The sequence below is a fragment of the Entelurus aequoreus genome, linkage group LG21 (assembly GCF_033978785.1).
Source record: "Entelurus aequoreus isolate RoL-2023_Sb linkage group LG21, RoL_Eaeq_v1.1, whole genome shotgun sequence".
Taxonomy (NCBI): domain Eukaryota; kingdom Metazoa; phylum Chordata; class Actinopteri; order Syngnathiformes; family Syngnathidae; genus Entelurus; species Entelurus aequoreus.
This window is the reverse complement of record NC_084751.1, coordinates 17,852,451-17,864,451: the sequence shown is the minus strand read 5'-3', so window position 1 is coordinate 17,864,451 and position 12,001 is coordinate 17,852,451. Positions and strand designations below refer to the sequence as shown.

Sequence of the window (12,001 nt, the reverse complement as noted above, 5' to 3'; positions counted from 1 at the left end):
TTTTGATAAAAGATAGGTTTAGTCAGGTTCTCCAAAAACAACCTGGACTGGGGTAAATTATGGTTGGATTGAGTTGTTTTATATGTGATCATTTGTCTGTGTGTTTGTTGAAAACTTGTGATTTCTTGTTTTTAACATCAGGGGATTGTTGATAGAATTTTGGTGGTTTGGAGTGTAGAAGCATAGACGATGTGAGACGAAAAATTTCTCTTAACCTCTTCATCCTCTGTCGTTGCTGGCAGAGGATGCTTCTTTCTGCAAGTGCATCAGAATTAGCCAGAGTTGGATACAGCTAAATTTAAGGCAGGGTTTTGCTAACTGATGTGACATTTGGCCCATACAAATTTATGAAGTCTATGAATGTGCGACATATCTCTCTATGTGGAAACTGCAGCGTTGGAAAAGCCTCATTTTGGGTGACCGTTTGGTGACTCCGGTAAAGGAGATCAACTGAGCTGTATTTGTCACAACGTTCTGTTTAATTGGCTGCAGATGGATATTGATCGGGCTGCATATGGTAGAGCTTTGGTGGAGCTTTGGTGAAGCTTTGGTGAAACTGTATGGAACTGACCAAAACATGATGACTGTAGAGCATTGGGTGATTATCAGTGACTCTATGGTGCTTTTATGCTGTTGCCGTGTATTGGTCAGGGAGTAAAACCAGGAGCTGCTCCGCTGGAACGGGTTAATCGCCGTTGTATGAGTAATGATGGGACCTGTGTTTGTTAATGAGACGGCCGATTCCACAAAAGCACGCGTGCATTAGTTGTTTATATTGGTCCGGACCAGGGGGGCGTGGTTTGTGGGAAAAATGTGTGTGTTTTTTTTTTAAAAATTAATATATATATATCTGCGTATTTTAATAACGTTTGTGTAGCACCTGGTTTCTTGTCTGGTTTAACCCTCCCCTTCCTTTCCCCCCCTCTCGCAACCTCCCCTTCACGCTTTTTCTCACAGCCCCGCTATCTGTAAAAGTTTGGAAATTGTCTAAAATGTGTGTGCGTGTGAGAAAGTAGACAAAGTTTATGTACAGAAAACATATGACTGTATGATCTATCCATTTAATTATCTTATTCCGCTCTTGGAGGTTGGATCGCGGGGGCAGCAGCCTAAGCAGGGAAGCCCAGAATACCCTCCTTAAACTTGACTATTTGTCCATCTAAGAGTGAATGATAAATGTTGTTCTTATTATTAAGGTTCTGATATGATACAGCTGTGCTTCTGGATGAGAAAAGTAGTTGTCTATTGCATTTACTTTTAACTGTGCTGGTAAATTCTCTGTGTGTGAGTGACTGTGTGACGCATATAGTCTCAGCTGGGAGACATTTTGAGATAAGAGTGTGTGCGTGTGACGAGGCTGTGTGAGTGACAGCTGCGTGAGGCATTGGTTCGAAGAGGAGTGACACTGATAGCATTGAGCTAGGTTAGCATTGTGTTAGCATAGCATTGAGCTAGGTTAGCATTGTGTTAGCATAGCATTGGGCTAGGTTAGCAAAAGTTTGCTTACTGAGGCATAGTAAGGCTAAGTTAGCATCTAGCTTGGCATTACTAAGTGTGGTTGAACAGTTATTCTCGGTCTGTAGAGTGTGCTAGTAGTAGGTGCTTGCTAAGTCCAGTAAAATAATAGATGTATGGAAAATTACACGTTTAAATATCAATCAATAAATACGGATTGTGGGACATTGAAACATTGTTTAATTCATCATTCATTTATATGTCTAGTATACTTTTTTTTTGGTACAGCCTTGTTGCTTATCTGATCCATCCAGTTTCTGTGTGGAAGTTGAGACAAACACACACGCACAAACATCATAGATTAGGACACATTGTAACTTTGAATTAATAGTTATACAACAAATAAATTAATAATATTGAATTTAAATTTGAGAAAGATAAATTGATTATACATTGACATTTTAATTTTTTTTAGGAATAAACACACAATAAAATAAAAGTTAAATTTATATTCTAATACATCTAAGGGCATCTGTGAAACATAGAGTCTGAAGAAGTACAGATAAGAGCCACTCAGCGCCATTGTCAAAACAAAACGTAGAGAAGCGTTAAACAAATTCTAATCAGAAGGAAGACAGACCAAAATATGAGAACTTAAGTAAACAGACAGCAAGTAAACCAGAAATAATAATGTAAATAAATAACAAAGAAAGCAAATTTTTATGTGACATTGGTGCATGTAGAATTACAAATAGAGAATAAAACTAAATGGAAATAACTGTCAGCAAGATGAGCATGACGTCATGAATTGTGCTCGGGTTAGTAATAGATAGATAGATAGACAGATAAAACGTTATTGATTCCTTCAGGAGAGTTCCCTTTGGAAGAAGAACTAAAAAGTAAACAGTAACTAATAAGGGTATAAATGGAAACAAAATAGATTCTATTAAAAGAGAAACTAGGCATTAACTACCATGATATAAAAAAGTATTGCACTGTTATTGTTTTGCATTCCCTGTCATCCTAGCCCCCCAAAGAGGAATTGTACAGTGTAATGATGTATGAGACAAAGGATTTTTTATAGGCTAAACCAGTAGTTCTCAAAGGAGGGTATGGTGTTTCCGCTCGGACAAAAAAGGGAGGTACTTGAAGGTATGCCAAGGGGTACCTGAGATTTTAAATATTTTAAAATAGCGACAATTCAAAATCCTTTATAAATATAATTATAGAAGAATAATTCTTCAACAAAATAAATATTTAGAATTAAGTTCACGAGCCCAGATGGATCTCTATTGCAATATCCAAAGAAGGTTGATGATTGATTATATGTATAGAAATCTTTATTATAATTTAATCACTATTTTAATTTTTAAAACGTTTTAGTTATTCTTATTTTTTTGTTTGTCCAAATAAGTCAAGTAAGACCACAACAAATGAGCAATATGGTGCACTGTTATACAATTTAATAAATCAGAAAATAATGACATTATGCTGTATTTTATTTCTTTAATTTACTGGAAAAAAAAGGTTAAAAACCACTGCCCTAAATCATATCTAAAGCTAAAATTATTTTATAAGACTGATTATTTTGGATTCGTAAATAGTATGCTGTTGATTGTGGTTAGCTGCAAGTTTGTTTATTTGTTTGTTTAGTTGCTTGAGTGAAATGGGAAGAAATCAATAGGAATAATTACATGCAAAATGGAATAAAACTATGAGTGCGATAGATAATGAATGAATAGATGAAATAAGTTTATTTTGGTCATGTAATCAACCATCAACCAATTTGTGTGAGCAGTTTAACAGTAAATTAGACATATTAACAATCATACACATTTACACACAGAAAAGAAAAGAAAAAAGAATGACCGAAAAAAGAATAGGCGGAAGCCAAAGCTTATATTGGCCTATGATATACAATTACTGAACATTAAATTACCTGGAACATCAACGTTAAAAGATGAAAGTAATTGTTACTATATTTTATAATGTTAAAAAACTTTACTTTTCAAGGGTCTCTTAAACCATAACAAAAAACTACATGTGTTCAGCTCATCACTGAGGATGGTACATCATTTAACTCCTAAAACTGAAATACATTTGTGTTTTTATTTTATTTTACTTGACCTATTTCAAAAATCAATATCCCCCATAAATGATAGTTTTCTCCTCATAATGTAAACAAGCTAAGAATACAAACTGGAAGGCTGTTGTTCTTTACTTGGAAACATAATTGCCATTGTTTTAAAATTAAATTATCTGAACATTTAACACATTATGACTCATAAAAAATGGATTGATATGATCATAATAATAATGCTTTGTGTAATATTGAAATGAGCCTTTTAAGTTTAAGTATTGGGTCTATAATTCTTCTATAAACATTTCCCCAAACTTCAAAACAATATTACATATGGAAAAATAAATGAATAATATAACATGTGCAGACATTGCTTATTCAGCATGTGTTTTACTTTATACCGAATAGCAATGGATTTGGATATTTTTCTTTAATATGTTCAATATGCGGCTTCCAACATATTAATGATCAATTACTATTCTCAAGAATGTAGTTCATATACTCTGTCAATTTCCACTTGATTTAACTTTAATTTTTGTTTCACAATTTGACTTTGCACCCTGGACAGGTCGCCACCTCATCAAAGGGCCAACACAGATAGATAGACAGACAACATTCACACACTAGGGCAAATTTAGTCTTATTAATTACTACATATTGAGATCTATTACTTAAAATAACTACTTAACCACTGTTGTGAAACACCTTTCTAATTTATGGGAGTATTGGGATAGGATTGAGGAAGATGTCTGCTGTGGTGGTGGTTAGTTTGGAAATTAATTTAATAAAAGTAACTTTAAAGTGCAGTCTGACATTTTAGTTTGGAGTAATTTATATTTTTATTTAGACATTGCAGTACACCATACTTCTGGATGTTGAGCTAGAAGAGGATAATGGCATGACAGAATAAAGTTAGAATTAAAGTTGGGGTGCCAGTGATTGTCACACACACACTGGGTGTGGTGGAATATGTCCTCTGCATTTGGCCCATCCCCCGTGATTGCCCCTGGGAGGTGGGGGAATCATGTTTGGTGATTTGGCTCCCAAATTTTTTGTAGTCTTTGGTGTGACTCGACCGGGGTTTTGAACTTGCGACCTGCCGATCTCAGGGCGGACACTCTAACCACTAGGCCACTGAGATGAAGTAGGCAAACCAAATCTCAACAGCTTTCAGTTAGCCCAGGGGTCGGCAACCCGCGGCTCCGGAGCCGCATGCGGCTCTTTGACCACTCTGATGCGGCTCAGCTACATACTTGCCGACCCCCCGATTTTCCCCGGGAGACTTATGGATCTCAGTGTCTCTCATAAATAACTCCCAGGGAAAAAATAATCCTATTTAGACAATATGTATACTAGATAAAGGGCGTGCCCTGATTGCACTGCAGTAATTGTCCTCTATAGCATTTACATACAGCGTGCCAGTCCAGCCGCATGTTGCATGTTGTTATTAATCACACACACAGGAGACAGCAAAGCATACTTACTCATCAGCCACACAGCTTACACTGACGGTAGCCGTATCAAACAACTTTAACATTGTTACGTTACAAATATGCGCCACACTGTGAACCCACACCAAAAAAGAATGAAAAACACATTTCTGGAGAACATCTGCACTGTAACACAACATAAACACAACACACCATTACCCAGAATCCCATGCAGTCCTAACTCTTCCGGTCTAGATTATACACCCCGCTACCACAACCCCCCCACACATCAACCCCCCCCCCTCTCCTTGCGTTGGTTGAGCGGAAGAGTTAGTGCTGCATGGGATTCTGGGTATTGGTACCGTCAGTGTAAGATGTGTATTGGTACCGTCAGTGTCAGATGTGTGGTTGCTGAACTAGTACGGAAGAGTTAGTGCTGCATGGGATTCTGGGTATTGGCACCATCAGTGTAAGATGTGTGGTTGCTGAGGTAGTACGCCTTGCTGCCACTTACGTGTGGTCAAGCAGGCGCACTGCTAGGGCAGACTGTAGAGGGCGGTGTCATCACGCTCTGATATTCGGGAGTCTCCCGAGGAAAAATGAGAGGATTGGCAAGTATGACGCTATCAAGCGCCATTCATTCAAAACTCGCGGGCTGCACTAACATCAAATGTCCACATTAAAGTGCGTGCCGGAGACCCCTGGTTAATATAGCACAAAGCATTTAAGCTCTGTATGCAGTGTTTTTCATTTTAAATTGTAAATTTTTTTGTGGCTCCCATCACTTTCTTTAATTTGTGAAACTTGCCAAAATGGCTCTTTGAGTGGTAAAGGTTGCCGACCCCTGAGTTAGCCATACATTTTGAGAGTATAATGCGAATAACTATAACTTTACAACTGTTTGCTGTGAATAGTGTTGAATAATAATTACAAATAACAGCCTACATTAATAATTAGAATAAGAGCCGATATGTAAAAAAAAAAAATAAAAAAATAAAAAAAGAGGAGAAGTGTGATTAGGGCTGGCGCTTAGAGCATGGCCTTGTATGTTTGTTGTGAATAGGTTAGATAACCAGTCGGAGACAGACACGGCAAGGACAAGACTCAAAGTGCTTCACAGACAACAAAGGGAAATGAAAGAAAATAAAAGCAAAATTAAAATGCAGACAATAAAAAATAAACACAGTGCGGACGTTAAAAGTTAAAAGATTAAAAGATTTAGCTGAAAGATAAGGAGAAACGTGAATAAAAACATTCCTTTGTTTTGGAGAGTATCACGCACAGCGGGAGGTCAGAGTGCAAGCATGACAGCTTGCTCGCGCCTACTGATAGACAAATGATAGTTTAAATTAACTTATACATAATCTTTAAGTGAATTAAAAGGGTACTTAAATACACATGAAGTAGTACGTATAATCTTTGAATTAAGGTTATTGATTAGCAATTAATGGGATAGTTAAGACTGTAATTAAAAAAAAAAAAAAAAAACGTGATATGCAAAATTGAACTAACCGAGAGGATATGAAAACGATGGGTGTACATGTTTTGAGTTCCAAATTCTGGAGGAAAAAACCTCAACAAAACGTAAAACCATTCAGACGGACTTGGGTGGTAGCCACGGTTTCGCTAGGTCAAGCGAGGGTGGAAAGGATGTGCAGCCGGGGGACTGCCAACTTCTCTGAACAAGACAAGCTCCAAAGTTGTAGCCAGAACATGCTCACAAAAAATACAGGTGTGACAGCAGGACGAACAGCAGGATACAAACAGACCCCTGCTGGACATAAGTGTCAACGGACAATGTTCAACACAATCTTTGAAGCATTCCTTTGTGGTCAACCTGCACACACCTTGTAATGACCTGCTTACGAACTGTGCCCTGACAATTCAATACTGCACAGAAGGAACTTCCTGATGTTGCCTGACAGCACGACATCAGCTGACAACTACTGGGGACGCCTCCCAGGAACGAATGGAAGACGGGGACTGCTCCAACTGTCCTAGCACTGGCTGACTGAGGTGCGTCCGTGTGTCCTGCCACCCAAACCGCCAAAGTGTATGATCACCAATTAGACGACTCATAATAGGAGCCTTTTGACTCTTATATATGGTAGGACTCAAGGTATGGCCGCTCATGTGAACTATCCTTACAACAATTAGAATGGTATAAGATGGACAACTAATGACCCACATTGTTCCCTCTGTCCTGCCTACGAAACCAAAAAAAAAAAAATTTTTAGGTCAAATGATAAAAACAGGGCGTAGCTGGCGCTGATTGAACCGATACACTAATACCACATTTTCAATTATTTCGGTTGTCTGTTAAAAACATAGCTATTGGTTGCAATTTGGACACTCCTGCTGTAGGCTACAAAGAGCTAGCAGCTACACAACAGCTGAGCTAAAACAAAATTTAAGCATCTCAAATATTTATAGTTGCTTATTACATACACAAAGTCGCAGAGAGACAGAAGTCTGTAGAAAGTAATCAGTAACAAACGTGTCCGCATTATTAAACTTTCTACCACAGGAAACATACTGAACAAATACTGCAGTTACTGTCAGACTCTAATCCGGATTACCTTGTCTATCAGAGACATGGTTAAAACCCACAACACCTTTCGTTCAAATTAATGTCCCGGGGTACAAGATTACAGAAAAGACAGATCGAGTGACAAAGGGGGGAGGAATTATGATTTATGAAAGGGAAAACATTAAAAGTAGATCAATTTGAGTATGTTGAAATTAAAATCACATGTTCCTCAGAAATGTATTTCAAGGTAATTGTAGTATACCGACCGACCACAGCTAAAGACATTTTTCTTGATTCATTTTCAGACATCCTCAAACAGCACAGTATGAAAGAAGTAACGTCATGGGGGACGTTAATCTGGACTGGTTAAATAAGACGCGTAGAAAGAAACTTAAGGATATTATAAACGGCTTCTACATGATACAAATGATAAGCAGCCCTACTAGAATTACAATTGGATGACAAAAATCAAAGAGAATATCTGTAAATACACGAATACAAAACCAGAAAGAAGAGTGCTCAAATAAAAATACCATTGGATTAATAAAACAATTTGGATTCTAATAAAGACATCGGGACTCAGCTCTCAAAAGAGAAATTATAACAGGTCTAAATACAGATCGTATGATTTTAAAAGTTTGGAGGAACAAAGTTACAATGTTTATGCGGAAGTCTAAGGCTGACTTTCACTTAGAATTAATCAAAGCTGCAAAAGGGAACATTAGAAAGTTATGGAAAACCAGATACAAACTTACGGGAAGAGAGCAAACAAGAAACAACACTATAACATTAAATATCAATGGCGCTACTATCGCAGACAGTCTGGACATGAGTAATAATTTTAATGAACATTTCATCCAGTCTGTACAAACCCTGAATAAAAATCCCTCAAAATCAGTGCAAATAATTGTCATTTATTCAGGATGGACTCATTTTAGAAGTAACAAATGAAACAAAGTTAAACAAAATCTTCACTGCATTATCAGACTCACGATCTAGAGATATATATACGGGTTGGACACTATCTTCCTAAAAACATATAAGGATTGTATTATTGCTCGTATAACAACGATTGATAAATAAATCAATAACGGAAAACACTTTCCCTACCACGTCGAGAAACTGCTACTATGATTAAATCCATAAAGCAGGAAATAAAGAAGACCAGAACATGTACAGACCAATTAGCCTTCTCCACGTTATAACAAAAGGAATAGAAAAATAGAAGAAAAAAAAAAAGAAAAAAAAAAAAGTGGCTTTGGAGCAATCAAGGCTGCTCAGACGGTCACTAAGATGGGCATTATGTTGACACATCAATTTAATGAGTATTGTATTTATCCATGAGAGCATTTTTGTTGTCAATTTTGAGGTATGGCTGTTAAAATCTTGGTTGTTGTTATGAATGATGACAGATGTGAACAAGAGCATGTATTGTCTTTGTGTGATGATGTCAATAAGGTGTGGTTGTATTGTATGTTAAGTATGTGTCCATGAAGGGGCATTTTAGGATTTCTCTTAATCTGATTACATGCTACAGTATGATTATTTTTGATTAATTATTGATTATTATGAATGTATATATTTATTATGATTAATTAGTGTCATAATTTTATTGCTTGATTTGTGGATCCCCTTAATTTAGGTAGCCAGGGACTACAGATGGAAAGTAGCTATTTAGATATAATCTAGTACAGAACATATCTGTTTCTGAACTTAATGTTTCTGTGCATTGTCCCATCATAGATAGACTAAATTAAATACAACTATTTAGTGAATTATTGAGGCCACAATAATTCACTAGGTGTTGTAAAATATCAAAGTACTATTGCAAAAGCGAACAGTGACCTCAAACATGACCTGTCCTCCGCCTCTGTTCTTGCTGCACTTGACTATCAGCTGTCTTTTCTTTTTCTTGGATGTTTCTGAAACTACTAATAATACTACTACTATTACTATTACTACGACTAACACTGTCCCTGTGAGAGGGACAGAGGGGGGAGGTGAGTTTGGATTGGGTCAAGTTTGAGCGTGTTAAGGTTTTATTTAATCGATATGATCAATCCGGTACAAGGATAAAGGAACGTAATGATTTAGATTGACAATTGCAGTGATTGGCGGAAACAACCCCACCCTCAAAGGAGGGTGCCAATTCAGTAATTAAATGTTTTGTGAATGATCTAATATCCCGACATGGTTTCCCCAAAAAGATTAGGTCAAACAACGGCACCTATTTTAAGAAAACAGGTTATCATCTTCAGTCACAAGATCAACACTTCTCAGGACCAGCAGCTTCCTAGGAAGGTGGAAAGACCATGAGACCAAAATGGTAAGTTTGCAAAATGTAGAATTTGTGTGCCAGTTCCTCTGTGCAGATTTGAGGATGAAAGCAGCCACTCCAGATTCCCTTGCACTCGCTAAGAGGGGCATGGTCAAAGCCAATCCAGGACCAACACCCGATACCCGACTGGAAGGAACCGAGAGGAGAGACAACACCTTGCCAGCGATGACGAGAACAACTAAGGTTGCCAGCCAATGGGTCCACCGGGACTCCAGCAGCTGTGGAAAGAAGTGTCGGGAGTGCCGAAGCAGCGAGGAGGCCTGAAGCAAGCCGAGGGCCTGGACCAAAGCCCCACGCCCCATACTCTGCCCCAGCCTTCCCCAAAGCCCCCACAGCTCCAACTCTACCTGAGTTTTCCCCAATTTCGGCCAGCACGCACCGGCCACTGAACAGTCTGCCCAATGGACTGAACCACACCCAAAGAGAGACAGACTGTTTGAGTGGATCACTTTCTTCACAAAGGCAGCCAAAAGCCCAACGAGGTGTCGGCAGGCCACCAGCCTGAGGCACCACCGAGCCATCTATACGAGCACTAATCGAACATGGACTCATACGAAATTCAGTTGTGTGTTCAAAATCAATTGATAATTAACAATATTGGTAACTACATTCATTGCAAATGCCGGGAAAAATATTTTTGAAAATGTCTTACAGTCATAAGTCTATATACATTCATCTATTTATGTTCAATGATGTTCATGATCAAAGTATTTGTTTTTCCTTTACTAAATCAAAGGGTAGGCCACTAATTGTGTTCTGTGAGATGGTTTTACTGCAGGCTGGTAACAGCGATCGCTCTGAAGGAGGGTCATAGACGGAATTTTTGCCTCGTATAAAAACATTGAGGTTTTTGCCTCTATCTGCGGTAGAGATTTAAGTTAGTGGTCTATATCAGAAATTGTTTTGGTCCAGGGTCTTAAGACCCTGGAAGGCGGGTATGTAGTAGAATTTCTGACCTTTTGACCTATATTTCTTGTCTTTTAAGAATGTCCGCTCATTTTCAATACTCTTGTATTTTGTGCCATTGAATGGACCAGTTGTGGGACAAAAGTGAATATTGAGTCGTGCCAACCTGTCTACAGAATTCGAGTTGTTATGGAACAGATAGGAAAAGCAAAACAAGACATTGACGCATTTGATAAGGAACGATGACGCACAACAGACATATAAATGAATGGCAGAAGACCGGAACTCGGGAGTGATTTTGGCTTGTGTGTGTCTTGTTGGCTCCGGAGTAACTTGTGGTTTGTCTGCACGACCAACTCAATTCAACCTGCACTTCTGATAATGGGTAAATAAATTTGTTGTACTAAACTACTTTTGTTGCCTGCTTAAGCTTCGGACAATCCACTACATTATCAAGTATGACACATAGAATGGATCTGCTGTCCCCGTTTCAATAAAAAAAAATCATTTCAGTAGGCCTTTAATCATGCAACCTTCTTTATTAACAAATAGAATTACCGTTTTTTGCCATTCTTCCTCTCAATGCTGTTTTGTATACGATCTCATGGCTCTGTGTGTGCTTGCTGACAAACTCAACATCATGCGCCTCGGCTCTGTCAGCAGCATGCGGATGACAAAAATAAGTACCGGTATTTTTCGTAGATGGGAATATCAAATACGTGGTATCGATATATTGACACTCATATGAGTTTCAATTGAGCATCGACTGCTGTCCTAAACCTGTATGAAGTTAGTCGCTCCACCTTGTCAAAACATCCCCAAATTTGTCCCATTCGTTTGTGCTGGGTGTGCTGCAAAATGTTGTCGTCTAATTTGTGTAGTTTTTAAGTTATTAACGCATATTATACATAACCTTGTCTAAAACACCCCAAACTTTTCCCACTCGTTTGTGCTCCATTTTTTTTGTCTAACTATTGTAGTTTTTATGTTATTGTTTTATGATTCATAACTAGTTTTAATAAAATTCATAAAAAATTAGCAGTTTAAACAAATGGGACACGTTTGGGGAGGTTTTGACGAAGTAGTGGTCTGGTTTTGAATGATAAAACGTTAACAACATAAAAACTATAATAGACAGAAAAATGTTGAAGCACAAACAAAGCACAGAGGAATGGGGTGATTTTGACAAGGTGAGGGGGATAGATAACATCATTAGTCAGAAAATGTTTTTCAGAATAACTTAAAATTCGTAACGGCACAAA

General features: G+C 37.9%; 1 protein-coding gene across 5 annotated transcripts in view; it reads right to left on the bottom strand.

The window, feature by feature from the left end:
• Positions 1-12,001, bottom strand: part of LOC133638460 (uncharacterized) — a 131,003-nt gene that overhangs the window by 20,606 nt on the left and 98,396 nt on the right. The gene's annotated exons all lie outside the window — the stretch shown is intronic.